At 47.7% G+C, this 19,264-nt stretch overlaps 1 protein-coding gene and 1 non-coding gene across 2 annotated transcripts in view; one reads left to right on the top strand and one right to left on the bottom strand.

Moving 5' to 3' along the window:
* LOC144672030 (NACHT, LRR and PYD domains-containing protein 3-like) overlaps positions 1 to 19,264 on the bottom strand; it is a 977,887-nt gene that overhangs the window by 555,146 nt on the left and 403,477 nt on the right. The window lies entirely within an intron of this gene.
* trnai-aau (transfer RNA isoleucine (anticodon AAU)) lies at positions 149 to 222 on the top strand. Its single transcript has one exon. It is a non-coding gene; the product is annotated as a tRNA-Ile (tRNA).

Below are 19,264 nucleotides of genomic sequence, written 5' to 3'. Positions count from 1 at the left end.
CTCACAGCTCGCTGGTAACCTGAACTTTCAACTGGGCAAATCCGAGATTTCCAAACTGTGCGCGATCAATCAGCGAGGAAGATTGCGGAATCCTCCACTCACTGCCCGTTAAATTTAAAAACCAGATACTAGGGAAACGGCACCAGGTGGCCGGTTAGCTCAGATGGTTAGAGCGTGGTGCTAATAACGCCAAGGTCGCGGGTTCGATCCCCGTACGGGCCAACGTATTTTACTCGATTTAGAAGTAATTAAAGCCCGGACCCGGTTCAGTTGTTATTCCTCCGCTGCCACATGGAAAAAGCGTTTCGAAAAGTTCTTCTGCAGCGTTGCAGGCTGTGTTTTTTTCCATCCATGCTTCTTGCTTCTTGAACATTTCTGCCTCTAGTTCTGACAAATCCGTCCTTTTAACAATTCTGTGCCACAAATTTGTTGGCGACAAGACAACAAAGCTTTGCTACTGTACAACGGAACACTTGCAAACGACGCTCTGCTCAGCATCTCTGGGGCAAATATATCCTTACAGCTCCCTGGTAACCTGAAGCTTTGACTGGGCAAAAACGAGAGTTCCAGCCTGTGCGGGATCAGTCAGGGAAGGAAGAATGCTGAATTCTCCACTCACTGTTAGACTGAATTTGAAAAGCATTTGATCAAACTAGGAAACGTGCAGCTTGGCGACCAGTTAGCTCCGAGATAAAGGCAAAATATTGCGGATGCTGGGAATCTGAAACAGAAACAAAACATGCTGGAAAAACCTCTTCAGAGTCATACGGACTCGAAATGTTACCTCTGTCTTTCCCTCCACAGATGTTGTCAGACCTGCTGAGTTTTCCCAGCGCTTTCTGTTTTTGATCAGTTAGCTCCAATTGTTAGAGGATGGTGCTAATAGCATTAAAGCTCACGGGTTCGATCCCCATTGAACAACGAGACATGGGCGATGTGTGGTAATTCTGTCCCTATTCCAGTTTAGTTGCAGTCCTTCTACTGTTCCATTGTTCGAGGTTCTGTTGTAATTCCTATACTGTCACATCGGAATAGGATTTCGAATAGGACCGTGTTCTCCTGCGGCATCGCAGGTTGAGCCTTTTTCTCTTCCACACTTCTTGCCTTTGGAAAATTTCTGCCTCTTGTCCTGACAAATCCGTCCTTCTTTTCACACTTCTGTGCAATAAACCTGTCAACATCATGGCAACAAATATTTTCTCCTGTACAGCGGAACACTTGCAGACGAGCAGTGACATCTCTGTTAACTGTGCCCATGCCTGCCGTTCGCTGCAATGCTGCAGGCAAATTCACTCGAGACAACTTGCAAGCGACAGTGCAACCAATCATACTAGCCTACCATAAAGTGATTGTATTGAAGCTATCAACAGTCCTCTACACGACAACAATAACTCGCTTCACAACAATTTCACGCAAATACTGCATCTGTCAGCAAAGTCTATCCATTATCAAATTTCTCAACAGTCAGTCAGCTGCTGGCGAGGCCAAAAAAACATTTGCTGCTTCGAGATGTCTTTCAAAAAAGCAGCACAATATACTCCTAATGTGTTGCTAATTATTCTCCAACATGCCCGGAACGATTTAAAATACTGAACCGCGCAACGTCTACTTCATTGCTGAGCTACTTGTAAGCGACGGATAAACTAGGTCGCTGAGAAACCAATGTTTTCCCGTCTAACTTGCCGTAATTCCAATCTCAGATTCAGACAATTTAGCCACGAAATCACCCAGCAGAGGATAAACTCAATGCAAAATAACTGTGAGCTCTCCCCACGGTTTAGTAGTTTTGCTGTATGACTGTTACTGGGATAGATTTATAAATCACCGAGGGCAGTCGGCCTGTTATTTGTTCTCTCATTTACTGGTTCCACAATTTGCTCCAATCGCCTAAAGCCGCTGATTGAGAGCCAGGTGGAAATATCTTTCAGTTTCCTGCACTTGCAACTTCCCCGGCTTTTACTGCCAAATTTAAAATGCAACAGGCACTCGGCCATTTCTCGCTAAAGAACCCCTCATAATATGTAAACACTGTGATCGTTTTAATTCTCATTCGCAATTCAGTTCCAATTCCAAGCTTCACTTGCATCATCCTGAGGACAGTGCAACATCTCAAAACTAATTTTACTTCAATGATTGAAGTGCTTTCACTTTGTAAATTTAGCAATCCTTCTCAAGGCAATTTCGGATGAGCAACTTATGCTGGTCGTGGAGGCACATCCATATCGCATGTAATAAATAGAGAAAGAGAGATTGGATAAGATATCAGCCTGTTGAGGGCGAGAAGTTTTTCAGCTTGAGGTTTGCTTTCGGCGGAATATTTTGAACATTCAGAAGGGGAGCGCTGATGTTGCTGAACAGCTTTGTGAAGATCGGGACAATGAGGCAGCTCTGGGGAAACTCATTCCCTTCCAGCTCGCTGGTAACCTGAAGCTTTGAATTTACAAATACGATAGTTCCAACGTTCCGGCTGGTGCGCGGTCAGTCAGCAAGGACTGAGTGTCGATGGTCCTTGGGTCGTTCTTCGGTACCATTCCAGACACAGAATCCGAGTGACCCCCGCCCCCTGCTGCCTTGATACTGTCTCAAAGAAGTGTACTGGAAGGATATTGAGCGTGTATTGTTTTCATCTTGTGAATAAGTGTCTGCATGAATGATAGGAAAGAATCAAGGTTCATAATTCTCAGTCGAGCACATCTGAACATTCCCCCTACATACTGTGATATTTTTCTAGCTGTCGCTATCACTGACCTCGTTTCCCTCTTTCTTACGGCGAACCTATTGACAATCATGATTATCGCCAGAAGAAACTGCGGCCTTTCCAAATGTATCTCTGTCTATATGGTGTCTGGAAACAGCAGATCTACTGTTCATGTTCTTCATATATTAGAATAGCAAACTTTCAGCAAAGTCTTTACACATTAATTCCTCTCCAACACTGTCATTGTTATGGCTGTACCAAACTTTAAGTTGAGCAGGCACTCCGTCATTTCGCGCTGAAACACCCGTCATAAGTTAGCACTGAAGTGGCCGCCTTACTTCTCATTCGCAAATTAGCTCCATTTCCAATCTTCAATTGTCACTGTCACTGTCAGCGATCTATGGCCAGAATTTTAAAGCAAAGTATGTCACTGTGAAAACTGCTACAGTGAGCATAACAGCGGTCTCTGTGCTGATCTATTGGGAGAATATGCCATTCTGATTTGCTTAGGAACACAAATGTTCATTTCTCAGCAACTGAACAAATTTGCAAAAACGGGTGATCAACAAACTGATCATTAACAATGTTCACTAGGGTTCCCGCCCTGGCGCGGATTTTGTTTCCATCGTCTTCCAGTTTAGCGGACTTTTCTCATGTTTTCAGGTGAAGTTCCAGGCAGCAGAATTTTGGATGAGCACAGGTATGTGTGGGGTGGAAGATGGGAGACCGGCCAAGGGAACACTGGAATATTCAAGCCTAGAGTGAACAAAGGTATGGATGAGGGTTTCAGCAGCAGATGAGCTGAGGCAGGGCCGCAATTGGCCGATTTTTAGGATGTTCAAGTACTGAGTGTTCAATCTGATAACAGCCTGCCAGTCTGTCTAATATCATGTAGTTATATCAGAGTCATTAGGGGTAAAATGGATACAGCGTCAGACATTATTGTTCAATATTAGGATTGTTACTGTGTCTGTATCTCTGGAACATTATGTCACTGCGGGACTTTTGACATTTCACTGTAATCGGAAGCTGAACAAAATGTCCCAGACTGTGGCCAAGGACTGAGACCCTTTAAAGCTGACATTTGCCCCATTAAGTGGCCCAATTTGGATCATTCCCTGCAGGATATTTGCTGTTCATGAACCATTAATATCAATAATTCCTGGCACTGGGTTCACTGAGAGGGATGAAGAGTCAGTGAACAAAGCGGAGTGTCACAGCTGTTCTATTCCTGACTCTCCCCCTCCCGGTAGTTTATTGAGGATCCGGTCTCCCAGGAAATGTGTTTTCCCCAATTCCGCCCGATTCCCGTCTTTTAACACTGAGAGAGGTGACAGCTGTCAGTAACTCCAGTATCGGGATCCTGGTGAGTTCATTGTGGTTCAGTGTTTAGACAACACAATAACAAACAATGTTCACAGAAAATATGATAACTCAGATTCAGGAGGGGATCAGACACGGGGGCAATGGGCGCTCTCTACCTTCTGATTCAGGTTCCTGAACGTTACGGAAAAAGACATGATATTTGTTGCATTGTTGATGTTGTGGTCGGAGGGCCTATTAGATGAGGCGTTTTACTTCCCTGTGTCGTGCAAGGTTATCAGAAGATTGTAGGTTGCCGTCCTGCAATTTGTTCTATGATCATTTGACGCAGATGAATTGTCGTGTACAGAAGTTCTCGCACACTTTGTGTGTAGAATTCTTTTTTCTAATTCCCTCGGTAAAAACTCTGGCTTTAACTCTTTGACGGTGGCACTGGGTCCGAGATTCCCAGTCAGCGGGAATAGTTGTGAGCTGATCTTACTTTTTCAAGGTTACAAAAAATGTATCGAATCCCTCCTGCAATCATGAGGAAAGATCTCGGTAAAGGAACAGTCAGTGGGTTAAATGTAGGGACTGAGCGGTGGCTTGGTGTCGGGAATTGAAGAGGGTTAGGAGGGAGTTCAAGAAACAAACAGATTTACAGAGGAAGAAAACGGAAAGATTGGCGACGAGGAAGAGAGAGGAATATGAATGGCCTTCACCATCTTTCAAATTTTAGTCAATGAAAGATCAAAAGAGAAAATAACATCTGTGCCAAGGAGCTGCTGATAGTGCAGAGACCAGAAAATAGAGCTGGAATTAGGAGAATCATCGTGTTCACTGAAGGAGAGGCAATGGGATAAGAAAGGAAATGTTACGAGGGGCGGGGATGAATGCCAGGATCCTGAAATGCTGCCGTCCAAAAGCAATGGAAATAAAGGGAAAAATACGTTTAATAAATTAATAAAATGGTGGCAGATGTTATAATGTAAGTTGCTCTGTCATGTTACACTCACTGTTTACAAGATACTCGTTTACTGTCAGATTACCAAGATGCGCGTTTACTGACAGATTGCTAATGAATTCTGCCTCGTTAGTCTTTACTATTTACTAAATCGACTGTGGCCGGTTCCTCTCGGTTTTAAAATACCTTCTTTTATAAAGCTGTCCTGGGTTCAATCTGTCAATTCCCTGATTTCACTGAAATTCCGATTCAGCCCAGTTTTAGTGAAAGAGCCAGCGTTGGTTGTTCGGACACATAGGGAACGGTCGACTGACTGTTGGTGCGAAGGGCCTTTCCTCTCAAGGAACTTTAATATTCCGGGATCTCTAAAAACAACCGCTATTCCTGAATCTCCCTGTCGCTGAGACCAACTCTTTATCTGCACTCTCTCCGGCATATCAAACAATGCCCAAGATATTTCGTGTGCTTCCTCTTAATAAAGATCATAGGACTACGCTGACTCCCCGTCGGAGAATTGAACCCCGGTCTCCCGCGTGGATACTAACCACTATACTAACGAGGAACTGCTGAATTTTGGCACAGAGTTGGGAAACTTGAGGTTAACGTCACTCAGTAACAAATGAAAATGCTGAAGTGGCAAAATGTGGGACTGGAGGGGGCTTCCATCAGTTGTTTCCGAGACTTCTGATTGAAGTCGCTGTTGTTCAATTGCTGTCAGGAACTTATGATGCTTAATAGCCCACAAATTGATAGATTTGTAGAATGAAAGAAATTGAATTATCCTCCGATCAGCACGTTCATATCGTGAAGGATTCCTCTTTTGTGTAATGTCTCGGTTTAGCAATGGGAAAATCTGACGGCCAGTAAGATCCGCGGATGTAACACTCACACCAAACTTCCAGGGAAGTTGCCAATATGGGGAGTTGTCAGTAAATACACGGCACACGCCTGTGCTCAATAATGCGCACGACTGACGAAAAAATGTAAATCCTGTACCTGCAGTGAAAGTCTAAGAGAGTTCAGAGACAATGAAAATGTCATTAATTCAGGTTATCTGTTTTGTCGCAAATCCTGGCAAAATAACACTGCTTCTGACCCCATTTTGGGACTTTTAATAATGATAGGGATTTATTTTTCCTCTTGAAACATTTCCCGACCAGGAACCCAATGAGGGGAAAAAAATACCCAAATGTTAAAATGAAAGCTGAATATATTTATGTTCACCCTGCAGTGACGGTGGAATCCCCCCGCCCCCTCTCATTATTGGGTCCAGCCTCCTGCTGGGCCGCCGTCTTGCATTTGTGCAGCAGCTGTTTATTATTCGGTTCAGCTCTGTCTCTCCCGTCACTGGCTCTCCATCCTGTCGATGGTGCTGTCTCATGAACTCCGAGAAGGTAACGCATTCGCTTATTAAAATCACAAGACAGAGGCTCTTTGAGTGAAACATTTGGACTCAGACCGGGTGTTTAGTTCACCACCCAGCAGCTCCTGGGAATTACATGCAATGCATTCAATTGCTTTATAAATGCCTGGTTACTGGTTGATATATGCACTCACCCTTGACTGTCTCAATGACCTTCAAGGGTAAAGGCTTCCTCCCGTCTGCTGTAGAAGCTGCGCCCCTGCAGCTTGACTTGTGCAGTACATCACTAGTGAAGAGTGCATGCACCAGGCGGCTTATAACCAGGTTTCTGTTTTCTAAATTTTTCAGAGTCTCCAATTGTTCCGGTGCTACAAAACACATTTGACGATGCTGCAGTTCCACATTCTCGAGACCATGGTTCTGAAAGTTAGGGAATTAATTTGAGACCCTGATAGTCCGATGGCTGCAAATGTGTGTCGCAGCTAAAATACGATGGGATGTGAAAACTAGACAATGTGATTTCATTTCCTGAGTGAATTGTACTTGCCTCAAATCTCCTTTCCCAAACCCATTCTTCAATCCTGCCTCCAGCAGGTATCCTTTGTGTGAAAATGGATTCTTGAGGGCCCTGCAACTTTGTAATTTCGGCATTCATGTGTGGTTGATTGGCGGTTACCCCCTGAGGTCTGCATAATGCTGGGAATAACTGCTGGTCTGTTTGCAAAATATTTTTAAAAATGTTTCAATGATGGACATTGAACCATCATAAAGAGCGAGTCAAAGCCTGATCGCTGCGATTTCTCATTTAAATTCCCAACCCGGAGACAAGAATAACTCAAAGCTTCGAGGCTGAACTAGGCAAGCCACTATATGCCTTACAGAGCGGTAGAAGAAGGACTTTCTTCATTCTCTCAAATGTAACATCCCTGACAAGGCCGGCATCCCCATCCCTTGAGAATGGTTAAGAGACAACCACATTTCTGCAGGTCAGACTGGGAAAGGACAGCAGATTTCAATCCCTAAAGGATGTTTATGAACCTGATGTTTTTTTATAACAACTTATGATAGTCTAATGTGAGTCAGCATTATTTAAATTAGTTTTATATCCCAGAATTTCTCAACTGATTTGAAATTCGATCAGCTGCTGGACTTGGATTTGAACCTGTATCCCTTGAGCATTAGCCTCTCTGGATTACTAATCCAGTGATATGACCAGAGAAAAAGGCCAATTCATTGATGTAGCCCCCATTCTCTCTGATCCATTGCTTGTGAGCATATTCTCGGGAAAGTCGAGTGTGAGAACATGATGTGACCTCTCAGTTTGACCTAAGTTCACATAATGGAGGGAGGGTTCCACAAACACTCACCCACTTTTCATCTTCAGACCTGCTGTCAATTGCCACTGTCCTTCCCCTCCAAGGGACCAAAAATGTCCCGCATGAGCTTTCACAGCTTCAATGGAAAGAGGAAACTCGCAGAATACTTTATCTTGCTCCCCAGACAAATCCAAGGGCTATAAATTCAGAAGCTGTGGAGGGGGCGGAGGGGCGGGGATCGCGTGGGGACGATCCACGTGAATTTCGCTACATTCAATGGCAGAATCTCAATTCACACAAATCTGTTTTCAGGCGCCTCAAACAATTCATCATAATGTGCGGGGACCCGGCAATCACAGACTGTACAGGAAGCTGCTGATTTGTGGGAGGCAGCATGGGACAGGTAATTCTTACCCAGCTTGTCACATAGAGGACATGCTCGTACCTTGGTCCAGCTGTTCAATTGGGCCCGCGGTCTATCGTTCTCTATACGCCGGATAACATTCTCCTACCTCAGGGCTTCCATTTCAGCCATTCGGACTCGGTAGCTGAACTCTAGTATGTATGGAGGTGGATAAAGTTGTATTCGAACTGCGATGCTGGACCGTGCATGTGCATTACCCACCCATGTAAGTTCAGCTGTTACCAAGTGAAGTCCAGCAGAATGTGGCTGTGAATGCAGCTGGTATGGGGCTCTGTGTCTCATTGGCCTGATGTGGCTGTTTTCATTCTGACTGGGGGCTAAACGTTGAGTCTCAGCCTCCTGCTGCCTTGCCCCCTTCCCTCTGGCTGCCTCACTCGGCTCCTTTCCGCTGTCACTGTACAGAGTGTCGGTTTTCACCAATGCTGACCACCGCTCGGTGCCGCTGGTGGAGGTTGACACGGTCCTGTTTGTTGGTGGTTCCTCCTCCTCCTCCTCATCCTCCAGCTTGGCCATTATCCCTGCAAAGAGCAGTCGGCTCGTCTACAACCCAGGCCCGGGTGAATGACACTGTTTTCCATTTTTCTGTGGAGGGCCACCCCCATTGCCATGGAGTCCAGCAGCAGGAGACTGCACACGGCCCTTGATCTTCACTTTTTTCACCTTCTGTGCACTCGCTCCTGCAGCCCGGTCAGCAGCAGCGCCCAGCTGCAGGTCAGCAGTGTGCTGGGCGGCCTTCAGCTCCTTCTTTAACTCTGCAAAAGTAATATTTGAATGTCTCCGAAATCAGTCAATTCACAATGAATAGGATTGAATAAAAGGGTTCTTTGTTTATTGCAGCTATTAGTATCTGCCTCAGTAACAGTGCAATGATCATTGCTTGTGCTGCGCTCTGCAGACAAGAACATAAATCATGTACCTGAGTTCACTATTGCAGGTGGTCAAGTTGATCCTGTGAGTGGAGATAGCTCATACCAAACAGATAGCCTGGAAGTCCAGCGGCTGCAAAGCGCCCAGGAAGCAGCTGGTCACCAAGGCAGCCCGGAAATGTGCCCTCTCCACTGGCGGAGTGAAGAAATCTCATCACTACAGGCCGGTACAGTCGCGGTCCGAGATCTCTGCCGATGCCAGAATTCTACAGAGTTGCTTATCTGCAAACTGTCCTTCCCGCGTCTGGTGAGGGAAATTGCCCAGGGCTTCGAAACTGACCTGAGGTTTCAGAGTGCGGCAATTGGACCATTGCAGGAAGCCAGAGAGGTCTACTTGGTTGGCCTGTTTGAGGACTTCAACCTGTGTGCCATCCATGGCAAAACAGTGACCGTAATGCCCAAAGACACCCAGCTGGTACGACGGAACCGGAAGCAGCGTGCTTAAACTCTTTGCTTCATTACATTGCCTCCAGACTATTTTGAATTGACATTGGAACATTTTCTAAAACATTATTGGACCGTAGGTTTGGCTTCTTGTGGAGGCTGGGCCTTTATTTTGTATTTTTGTTAGTTTTGAGTATTGATCGTGACTTAATGTGGAAATAGCGAAAGATTTTGTAAACATTCCTTCGAACTCTTGACTCAGGTTGCAAAATAAACATTAGTATCTTTAAAAAAATGAAATGGTCGAGTTTGACCTATACACGCACATCTAAACGGAAGCATTGAAGAAACGATTGTGCAGACTGATGTTTTGAACGGTTTTCTGGCTAGTTTTACACTCTACATTGTTTTCCATGACCCCAGGCCTATTCAATAATCTATTTTTTCCCTGTCAAATGCGCTCAACGCCACTGTGGCCTTCCCTATGTTACAGGAGGAGAAAATAAAGAACAAATCTTACCACTTATTCTCAAAATTTTCCCCAAGACCTTCCCTCGCCCCTTCTCTTTGACAGGGCGCGTCTCCCCTCCCTCTCGATCCTTCTGGTCACTCACGGCAGACAGCGGCTCAATCCTGGTCAGCAGCTCCGTGATCCAGAAAACCAGACATAACTTTCGGCTCGCTGCGGCTGGATCTGCCGGAGGCGCTGAACTCTCGGCAGCAAAAAGGTCACTGATGTCCAGATGGCCGAAAGGTATGGTAATAAAAGTGGACAAAGCCTGATAAGAACCTGCTGAGGGTGTGAGAATGGTCAATGGACAGAATGGCAGCAATGGTCAGAAAAGACTGAATATTGGTGGCGGGAAGCGAAAAGATCTGGGAATACTTTATGACAAGGATTGGTGACTACCAATCTAGAGATTTGTTTGATCTCTATTGGAATGCAGATGTTTCTAGACCATTTTCAACTGGGTGTAATTATTAAACCTCAAGTGGACATTTTGTCCACTCTAAACTAAGTTGAAGAAAACATCTCCCTATATGCGGGGATGGCACTGAGAAAGGCTGGAAACTGAAACAATTCTTGAATAAAGCACGAGCGGCAGGTGAAGAGATTTCCGCGGTTGAGATAAACATGTAGCGAGGATCATCTCCCGAATGTGCTGGAGGTTTTGCAGATCCCCTTGTGGTGAGGACTAGCCTAAGGTCATTGTTTCTCTGCTCTCCATCCAGAAAGCAGAGGGAGTCCAATTTCTAGCCCAGAGTGCACCATGCAGGCTGACTCAGCACAGGGCCGAGTGCTGCATTACTAGCGGCCTCACCATGTGGAGGAGGTTTCAAACTGCAGCAGGAATGTGACCCGCTCCCTAAAGATCACATTCGGAGGATGAAGCAGAGAATTCTCTCAATGTCACAGCCCTTCCACACTGAAAGATTAGGTTAACGGGCCATTTATTTCATAGAATATCCGAAAAAAATCAGGGTAGTTGTTTCAAGCCAGTTCTTCCTCCCTCTCACCCACCTCCCCCACTAAAAACAAGTCCAGGCTGGTCATGCTTCCCTCCTCCCACCCTCAATCACCATGCCGCCCTGATTCCCCCTCCCCCGTCTCCATGCCGTCCTGATTCCCCCTCCCCCGTCTCCATGCCGTCCTGACTCCCCCTCCCCCGTCTCCATGCCGTCCTGACTCCCCCTCCCCCGTCTCCATGCCGCCCTGATTCCCCCTCCCCCGTCTCCATGCCGCCCTGTCTCCCCCTCCCCCGTCTCCATGCCGTCCTGACTCCCCCTCCCCCGTCTCCATGCCGTCCTGACTCCCCCTCCCCCGTCTCCATGCCGCCCTGACTCCCCCTCCCCCGTCTACATGCCGTCCTGACTCCCCCTCCCCGTCTCCATGCCGTCCTGGATCCCCCTCTCCCGCCTCCATGCCGTCCTGTCTCCCCCTCTCCCGCCTCCATGCCGTCCTGGATCCCCCTCTCCCGTCTCCATGCCGTCCTGACTCCCCCCTCCCCTTCCCCAATATCAAAATAATTGTTTGCATTCGCCACTCCTCCCTCTCTCGGGATCCACATGGTTCCGGCCTCGCCCTTCACCTGCGCCCGACTTAAAACGTTTTGGCCTCTCCCTGCTCGGACCTGAGGCTCCAACCTCTCACATTCTCGGTCTCGCTCACTCCTGATCCACGTGGACCTTCCTCACTTACCGATCACAAGCAGAAAAAGGGCACCGGCCAGCACAGGAAGTGGAAATGCCCCTGGGAGCAGCGGGTACTGGGGGACTGGCCTGTGGACCACACAAAGGATTTTTAATGTGACCACTTCTGTATGTCTGTGAGGAGCAGAGGCCATTCCTCTAATACCCACCGTCCCAGACACAGGCTGCATTCCCACTTCCTCCCCCAGAGCAAGAGGGGGTTAGATGATGATTGGGAAACGAACAATGTGCAGGATTGTGGGGAGAAGGCAGGAGATTGACACCAGGTGAAATGTTCATGTTTTCAAATGCTCTATAAATTGTAGTTTGTGCTGTTATCGCTTTCCAAATTTACCGGCGGGAATAACTCCCCATTCACAACATTCTAAAAGTGACAAATGAGACTTGAATATCCGGTAAGGTAGACAGGAAAGTGAGTTGGACACAAATGTAGGTAGGAAAGTAAGATGTGAAGAGGACGGAAGGAGGTAGTTAGGTTACGTGACTGGACAAAGATCTGGAAAATCGACTTTAAAGTTGTTAAACTTCAGGTTGAACATTTTGACAGGACGGACAAAAAAGAGGCACATAATCCAAAACAAAAACAGAATTACCTGGAAAAACTCAGCAGGTCTGGCAGCATCGGTGGAGAAGAAATCAGTTAACGTTTCGAGTCCTCATGACCCTTCGGCAGAACTGAGTATAGTTAGGAGAGGGGTGAAATATAAGCTGGTCTAAGGTGGTGGGGTGGGGGGTGGGGGTGGGGGCGGGGGGAGAGAGAAGTTGAGGGTGGGGTGATTGTGGGGATAAGCAAGCAGTGATAGGAGCAGATAATCGAAAGATGTCACAGACAAAATGATCAAAGAGGTGTTGAAGTTGGTGATATTATCTAAGAAAAGTGCCAATTAAGAATGGAAGGCAGGATACTCAAGGTACAGCTCTAGTGGGGGTGGGGTGGAAAGACTAACAAAGTTTTAGTTTTAGATTTAAAAATAATGGAAATAGGTGGGAAAAGAAGAAACTGTATAAATTATTGAAAAAAAAAGGGAGGGGGGAGAAACGGAGTGGGAGTGGGGGGAGGGGGAGTTTAAGATCTAAAGTTGTTGAATTCAATATTCAGCCCGGAAGGCTGTAAAGTGCCTAGTCGGAAGATGAGGTGCTGTTCTTCCAGTTTGCGTTGGGCTTCACTGGAACAATGCAGCAAGCCAAGGACAGACATGTGGGCAAGAGAACAGGGTGGAGTGTTAAAATGGCAAGCGACAGGGAGGTTTGGGTCTTTCTTGTGGACAGACCGCAGGTGTTCTGCAAAGCGGTCGCCCAGTTTGCGTTTGGTCTCTCCAATGTAGAGGAGACCGCATTGGGAACAACGAATGCAGTAGAATAAGTTATGGGAAATGCAAGTGAAATGCTGCTTCACTTGAAAGGAGTGTTTGGGCCCTTGGACGGTGAGGAGAGAGGAAGTGAAGGGGCAGGTGTTGCATCTTCTGCGTGGGCATGGAGAGGTGCCATAGGTGGGGGTTGAGGAGTAGGGGGTGATGGAGGAGTGGACCAGGGTGTCCCCGAGGGAACGATCCCTACGGAATACCAACAGGGGGGGTGAAGGAAATAATCCAACCGGTGAGATGCAGAGAAGTCTGGTTGCCCTAGTGCATGAATCGTTTTGTTTCTTTCTGCTGCTAAACTCTCCAATACCATTGAAAATAGGACAGTCCAGAGTCCCAGACCAGATCGTTCCTCTCTCTGAGACCAGAATGGTTGCTTTTGAAAGGGCCTCGTTCGCTGAAAAAGCCTCAGTTTCGACTTAAACCTCTTTTATTGGTGCAGTGATCGCGCTCTATCACCCATTCGCTGACACGTTCTCTACGCTTTTACTGAAATCTTAAAATCAACTAAATCTTTCTGTTTAATTCTCACTTCTCAGCTGAGTAAGGCAGCAGGGTGATCCTGTGACAGGGAAATCATTTTGTTTTCCGCAAGGGGGACTCAGAAATCAGGCGATGAGAGGGACACAGAAACACAAGGTCATTATTCTAATCCGCCAGCCCCTTTCACACACTCTCTCTCGCACAATGTTCAAGCCTGCACATAAACAGGACAAACTGCCCCCAGGGATAGGCTTCCCGGGATAGGCTTCCCCCTCCGCTCGGCCTGTTCTGTCGATTCTCGGGCGTTAGTTGTAGTTTTCCAGCTCTGCTCACAGTGCCTGTTCCCCAGATTCAGGGCTGAAATCAATCACAGTTCTGGTTGGATTAAGACAGATCTAATTTTACATTATTATATTGTTCACAGGCAGAAATGTGTTTGATAAAGATGAAAATACAAATTTTGCGCTTTGGCCCATCATTAAGCGTATTCCACTTTGTTTTACAGTACAAGAGAGAAAGTAGAGAGCGCGGAGTGAGAGACAGAGTCAGGATGAGTTCAGGAAGTGAGACGCAGACGGTCAGACAAAGCATCTGTTCCAGGAAACCGTGTAAAGCCTAGTTTTACCTAGAATGCTTCAATTGGAGATGTAGAAGATGCAGTCTCATCTCTCACTGATGTTTTTCCAGAGACAAAAGACAGTATTAATGTCACGCTCAGGGGCAGTGCCAGCGAGTGATCCAAAGTCCTATATTTATCTCTCTCTTACCCGTTGTAATCTCTGCAGTCTTGCAGGTCAGTGTCGCTGGGTATTGCTATCAGCAACCGAGTGTTTCACTTCGATTGAATGAATCTGGGGCTGTTACTGTCAGATATTAACTATTGCACGGTTCCAGCAAACTCGCTAACTCTCTCACTCCTCCCATGTTTCTGCAGGATTGCTTTGTGAAGATGGGCTCGTAAACAGCAAATCTTCTGCAGGGAATGGTCCCAAATTGAGCTTCTTAAAGGAACAAGTCCAGACTTTTCACAGGCAGTACCAGAGACTGATATTTACAGAACCAATCCCACAATCACAGGCAGTACCAGAGACTGATATTTACAGAACCAATCCCACAATCACAGGCAGTACCAGAGACTGATATTGATAGAACCAATCCCACAATCACAGATAGTGCCAGCGATTGTTATTAATAGAATCAATCCGCACTCATATGACGAGTAAAACATTGCAGGATTACGGGGAGTAGCAGTGGGTGAATTGCTCCTTTAGAGGGCCAGCACAGATTGGACAGCCCGAATAGCCTCTTTCTGTGTTGTAGCCATTCTCTGATTCTAATGGAAAATACTGGAAGAACTGAGCAGCTCTGGCAGTTTCGAAGATTCAATAGCGGGTCTATTCGTTAAACTTCTATCAACCTGAAATATGATTCCCCACTTCCTGTCTCCACAGATGCTGCCGGACCTGCTGAGTGTTTCCAGCACCTTCTGTTATTATTTCAGCTTCCCAGCGTGAGCAGTATCTCACTTTTTGAACAACAAAACAATCCCTGTGCGGAAATCGATATTCAAGTAAGAAATGGGAAGCAGCAGAGTGAAAAGAGAATCACTGAATTTTACTAAATCCGAATAATTCTATCCCAGCTCCACACTACAGCTCAGGGAAAACCTTCATTATCAGCAAGAAGGAATACATCTGAATTTCAATTTAAATGGAAGATAACTGGAGGTGGGAAGCAATTATATTTGTATTAAACCCGCCCGTATTTTCGGAGCAAAATTTAATTGAAACGGATCAAATTCAACTCCGAGCATGGGGTTGCTGATTTGCGAGGTTTAAAATTCAACAAGTTCCGCTGGATGGGAATCGAACCAGTGTCAACCGCTTGCAAGGAACCTATGCTCAGCACGATACCACCATCGCTAACTGCAGGAGTCACAATGTAGTGAAAAGTCCCAAGGGTCTTAACAAGAGCGTTATCGATATAAATAAAACAAATTTGATGCTGAGTCACAGAAGGAGATATTAGGTCAGATGACAAAAGCTTGGCCAAAGAGGTAGCTTTAAAAAAAATCTTAAAGGTCAGAGGGAGCTAGAGAAGTGGAAAAGTTTAGGGAGGGGATACAGAATTTTAGACCAGGTCAGCTGCAAGTGCGGTTGTCATTGCTGTGGGGATTAAAATCCCATCCCTAGTTGCCCTTGAGAAGGTGGTGGTGAGCTGTGTGTTCATTCCACGTGGTGTACGTACACCCACAGTGCTGTTAACGGGGAGCGGGGGTGGGGGTGGGGTGTGTGTTGAGAGGGGGATTTCCAGGCTGTTGATCCAGGGGCAGCGAAGGAACGGCGACATATTTCCAAGTCAGAATGGCGTGAAGTTTGGAGGGGAACTTCCAACTGGTGGTGTTCTCGTGCACCTTCTGCTCTTGTGCTTCTACATGGTAGCGGTCGTGTGTTTGGAATTTGCCATCCAAGGGGCCTTGGTGAGTTCCTACAGTGCATCATTTGAATGATGCACACTGCTGCTACTGTAGGCCGGTAGTGGAGGGATGTTGGGTGGATCGTGTGCCAGTCAAGCGGGTTATTTTGTCCTGGATGGTGTCAACCTTCCAGAAGGCTGTAGCTGCAATCATCCAGGCCAGTGGAGAGTATTCCATCACACTCTTGACTTGCACCATGTAGATGGTGGACAGTCTTTGGGGAGTCACGAGGTGAGTTACTCGCCGCAGTGTTCCTAGTCTCTGACCTGCTCTTGCAGCCACTGCATTTGTATGGCTAGTCCAGTTCAGTTTCTGGTCAATGGTACCCCAGGATTTTGATAGTGAGAGATTCATCAATGGCAATGCCATTGGACTCAATGAGCAATGGCTAGATTCTCCCTTGTTGGAGGTGGTCATTGCCTGGCGCTTGTGTGCCAAAAATGTTACTTGCCACTTGTCAACCCAAGCCTGGATATTGTTCAGGTCTTGATGCATTTGGACGTGGACTACTTCAGAATGTGAGGAGTCTCAAATGGTGCTGAACATTGTGCCATCATCAGTGAACAACCGCACTTCTGACCTTATGATGGAGGGAAAGTCATTGATGATGCAGCTGAAGATGTTTAGGCCGAGGACTCTACCCTGAGGAACTCCTGCTTTGATCTCCTGTAATTTAGAAGATTGACCTCCAAACAAAACCTTCTTTTGTGCTAGGTATCACTCCAAGAGTTTTCTCCCTGATTTCCATTGACTCCAGTTTTGCTACGGATCCTTGACGTTACACACGGTCAAAAGTTGCCTTAATGTCCAGGACAGTCACTCTCATCTCATCTTTAAAGGGGAAAGTACTGAAGACAGAAATAATAAAATGAAACGGGAAATTCTGGACAGACTGAGCAGACCCTGAAGCTTCTGTGCAGAAGGCAAGCTCGGGTTAATGGGTTAGATCTCTGAATCGTCTCTGGATCTAAAAAGCTAACATTCGCTCCCTCTGCGCAGATAGGTTGCAATGTTATCCCATTATTTCTTATATTTTCTTTATTTTATTTCAGAACTTCAGATTTAGTATTGAAATGCAGGTGTGAACTCCCTGTGTGCAGTGAGTGCTCAGCGCGGCTACTTTCAATGACAGCTCAATCTCTTTTTCTCTCTCGTGAAAGCCGCAGCGTCACACCCGATTACGTCTGACGTCAGCACGTGTTATTGTCACCGGAATGACGCCGAGCCTGCGCCGTGCCCTCAGTAAGCCGCGTTCCCATGGCAACAGGCCGGGCCTGGGTGATGATGCCACCGGCTGTTTCCGGTCAGAGGGCGGGGTCTGGGCCCCTGGGGGGGGTCTGGGCCCCGGGGCCTGGGACTGGCGCCGTGAGGGCGGCCCCGAGCGAGCGGCAGCTTCCTCCGGCTCCAGGTCGGGTGGTGAGTGAGGGAGGTGAAGAATCCCGGACACCAGAGGCCCAGAGATAAGGAACCAAACCAGTTCCCAGGCTTTTAAATTCCGAGCCGCTCGGCCCTTCCCCCATTAGAAACAGGCGCTGGGAAACGGGGCCGCTCATGTGACCCACACAAACCCGGGGAATTGTCAATGTTTTTAAATATCGATCCAAACACCGACTGATCATCAATAAATCAAGGTCCCCTTTCCAGTTTGTGAAGGTTACAGTGTTGGTGGGGGTGGGGGGGGGGGGGTGCGGGGATCAGTCAGGCAGGTGGGGGGGGGGGATTTTCTAGCTTTGTGGTTTTTTGGGGGGGTCTCGAGGTGACTGGACGCCCCCATGGAGGCTCCCCCCGGTCACAACGTTCACTTTATCCCGGTTCAGTTTCTCTGTGGGAGGGAGAGGGTTTGAAACCAGCCGCTGTCCCGGGTTAAATTCCCGCTGGTGAGTGACCGCCGGCCCCCTTCAGCCCAAGTCAGTTTGTCCCGGGTTACCCTGTCCCTGCTGACCCACCCTTGCTGGCCTGAGTTACCGCCTTGTCCCGGGTTACCCTGTCCCTGCTGACCCACCCTTGCTGGCCTGAGTTGCCGCCTTGTCCCGGGTTACCCTGTCCCTGCTGACCCACCCTTGCTGGCCTGAGTTACCGCCTTGTCCTGGGTTACCCTGTCCCTGCTGACCGCCCTTGCTGGCCTGAGTTACCGCCTTGTCCCGGGTTACCCTGTCCTTCTGACCGCCCTTGCTGGCCTGAGTTGCCGCCTTGTCCCGGGTTATCCTGCCCTGCTGACCGCCCTTGCTTGCCTGAGTTGCCGCCTTGTTTCCCAGTTGTCGAGGGAGCCCCGCAGCCCGTCACCGTGGAGAGTGTCCGCTCCCGGGGGCCGCGGTTACTCTGCAAGTCAGACCCGGGGCTGGAACCGGGGCAGCAGCTGGAGAGACAAACCCCCCCCAACCCATCAAATTGAATGATCCAGCGAGGCGGCCCGGGCCCGAGTCCCTGTGAATCTGGACATTGTCAGTGACCCCAAAATAAACATACTGGACACAGCGGCATCTGGTATCGGATAAGGGACAGAGCATCTTGAAACCCACTGACCCATATAAAATAAGGCAAATGATCATGTCACCCAGCACTTTCCATTTGTGTCTGTGAGCTGATGGGTGGAGTCTGTAAAGTCGGCTGCTTCTGTGACCCTGTCTGCTCCTCCAAGGACATCAATGTCTTCTCTTCATGTTCTTCACGTTAGTTTGGGACTGCATTGGCTCCATGTACGGCCACAATTTTACCATAAGATCATAAGACACTTTCAGTGATCAATCGGATCTTGGGTGATCTGTACCACAACTTCATATTCCTTATTCTCAGTACCCAGCAAAAAGCTGTCAGAGGGTCAGGGCTGAGGGAGCGCTGCACTGTCGGAGGGTCAGGGCTGAGGGAGCGTTGCACTGTCGGAGGGTCAGGACTGAAGGAGCGCTGCACTGTCGGAGGGTCAGGACTGAGGGATTGCCGCACTGTCGGATGGTCCAGGCTAAGGCAGTATTGCACTGTGAGATTCTAACGACTGAATGAGCCCTGTGCTGTCAGTGGGTGAGGACTCGGGGAGCGCTGCACTGTCAGAGGGTCAGGACTGATCGAGCGCTGCACTGTCAGAGGGTAAGGCATGAGGGAACACTGCACTCTCAAAGGGTCAGGAATGAGGTAGTGCTGAATTATCAGGGGATCAGGAAAATGGGAGTGCTGCAATGTCAGATTCAGGGCTGCAGCACTGCTGCAATGTCAAATGCTCAGGATAGAGGGAGCGGTGCACAGTCAGAGGGTCTGAATGAGCGAGTGTTTCATTGTCAGAGGCACTGGAATGAGGGAGCGCCGCACAGTCAGTGTGTCAGGATGGAGGGAGTGCAGCACTCATAGAGTCACGACTGGAGGAG

This window comes from Cetorhinus maximus, chromosome 35 (assembly GCF_964194155.1).
Source record: "Cetorhinus maximus chromosome 35, sCetMax3.hap1.1, whole genome shotgun sequence".
Classification (NCBI taxonomy): Eukaryota; Metazoa; Chordata; class Chondrichthyes; order Lamniformes; family Cetorhinidae; genus Cetorhinus; species Cetorhinus maximus.
This window is presented reverse-complemented; position numbering and strand designations above follow the sequence as displayed.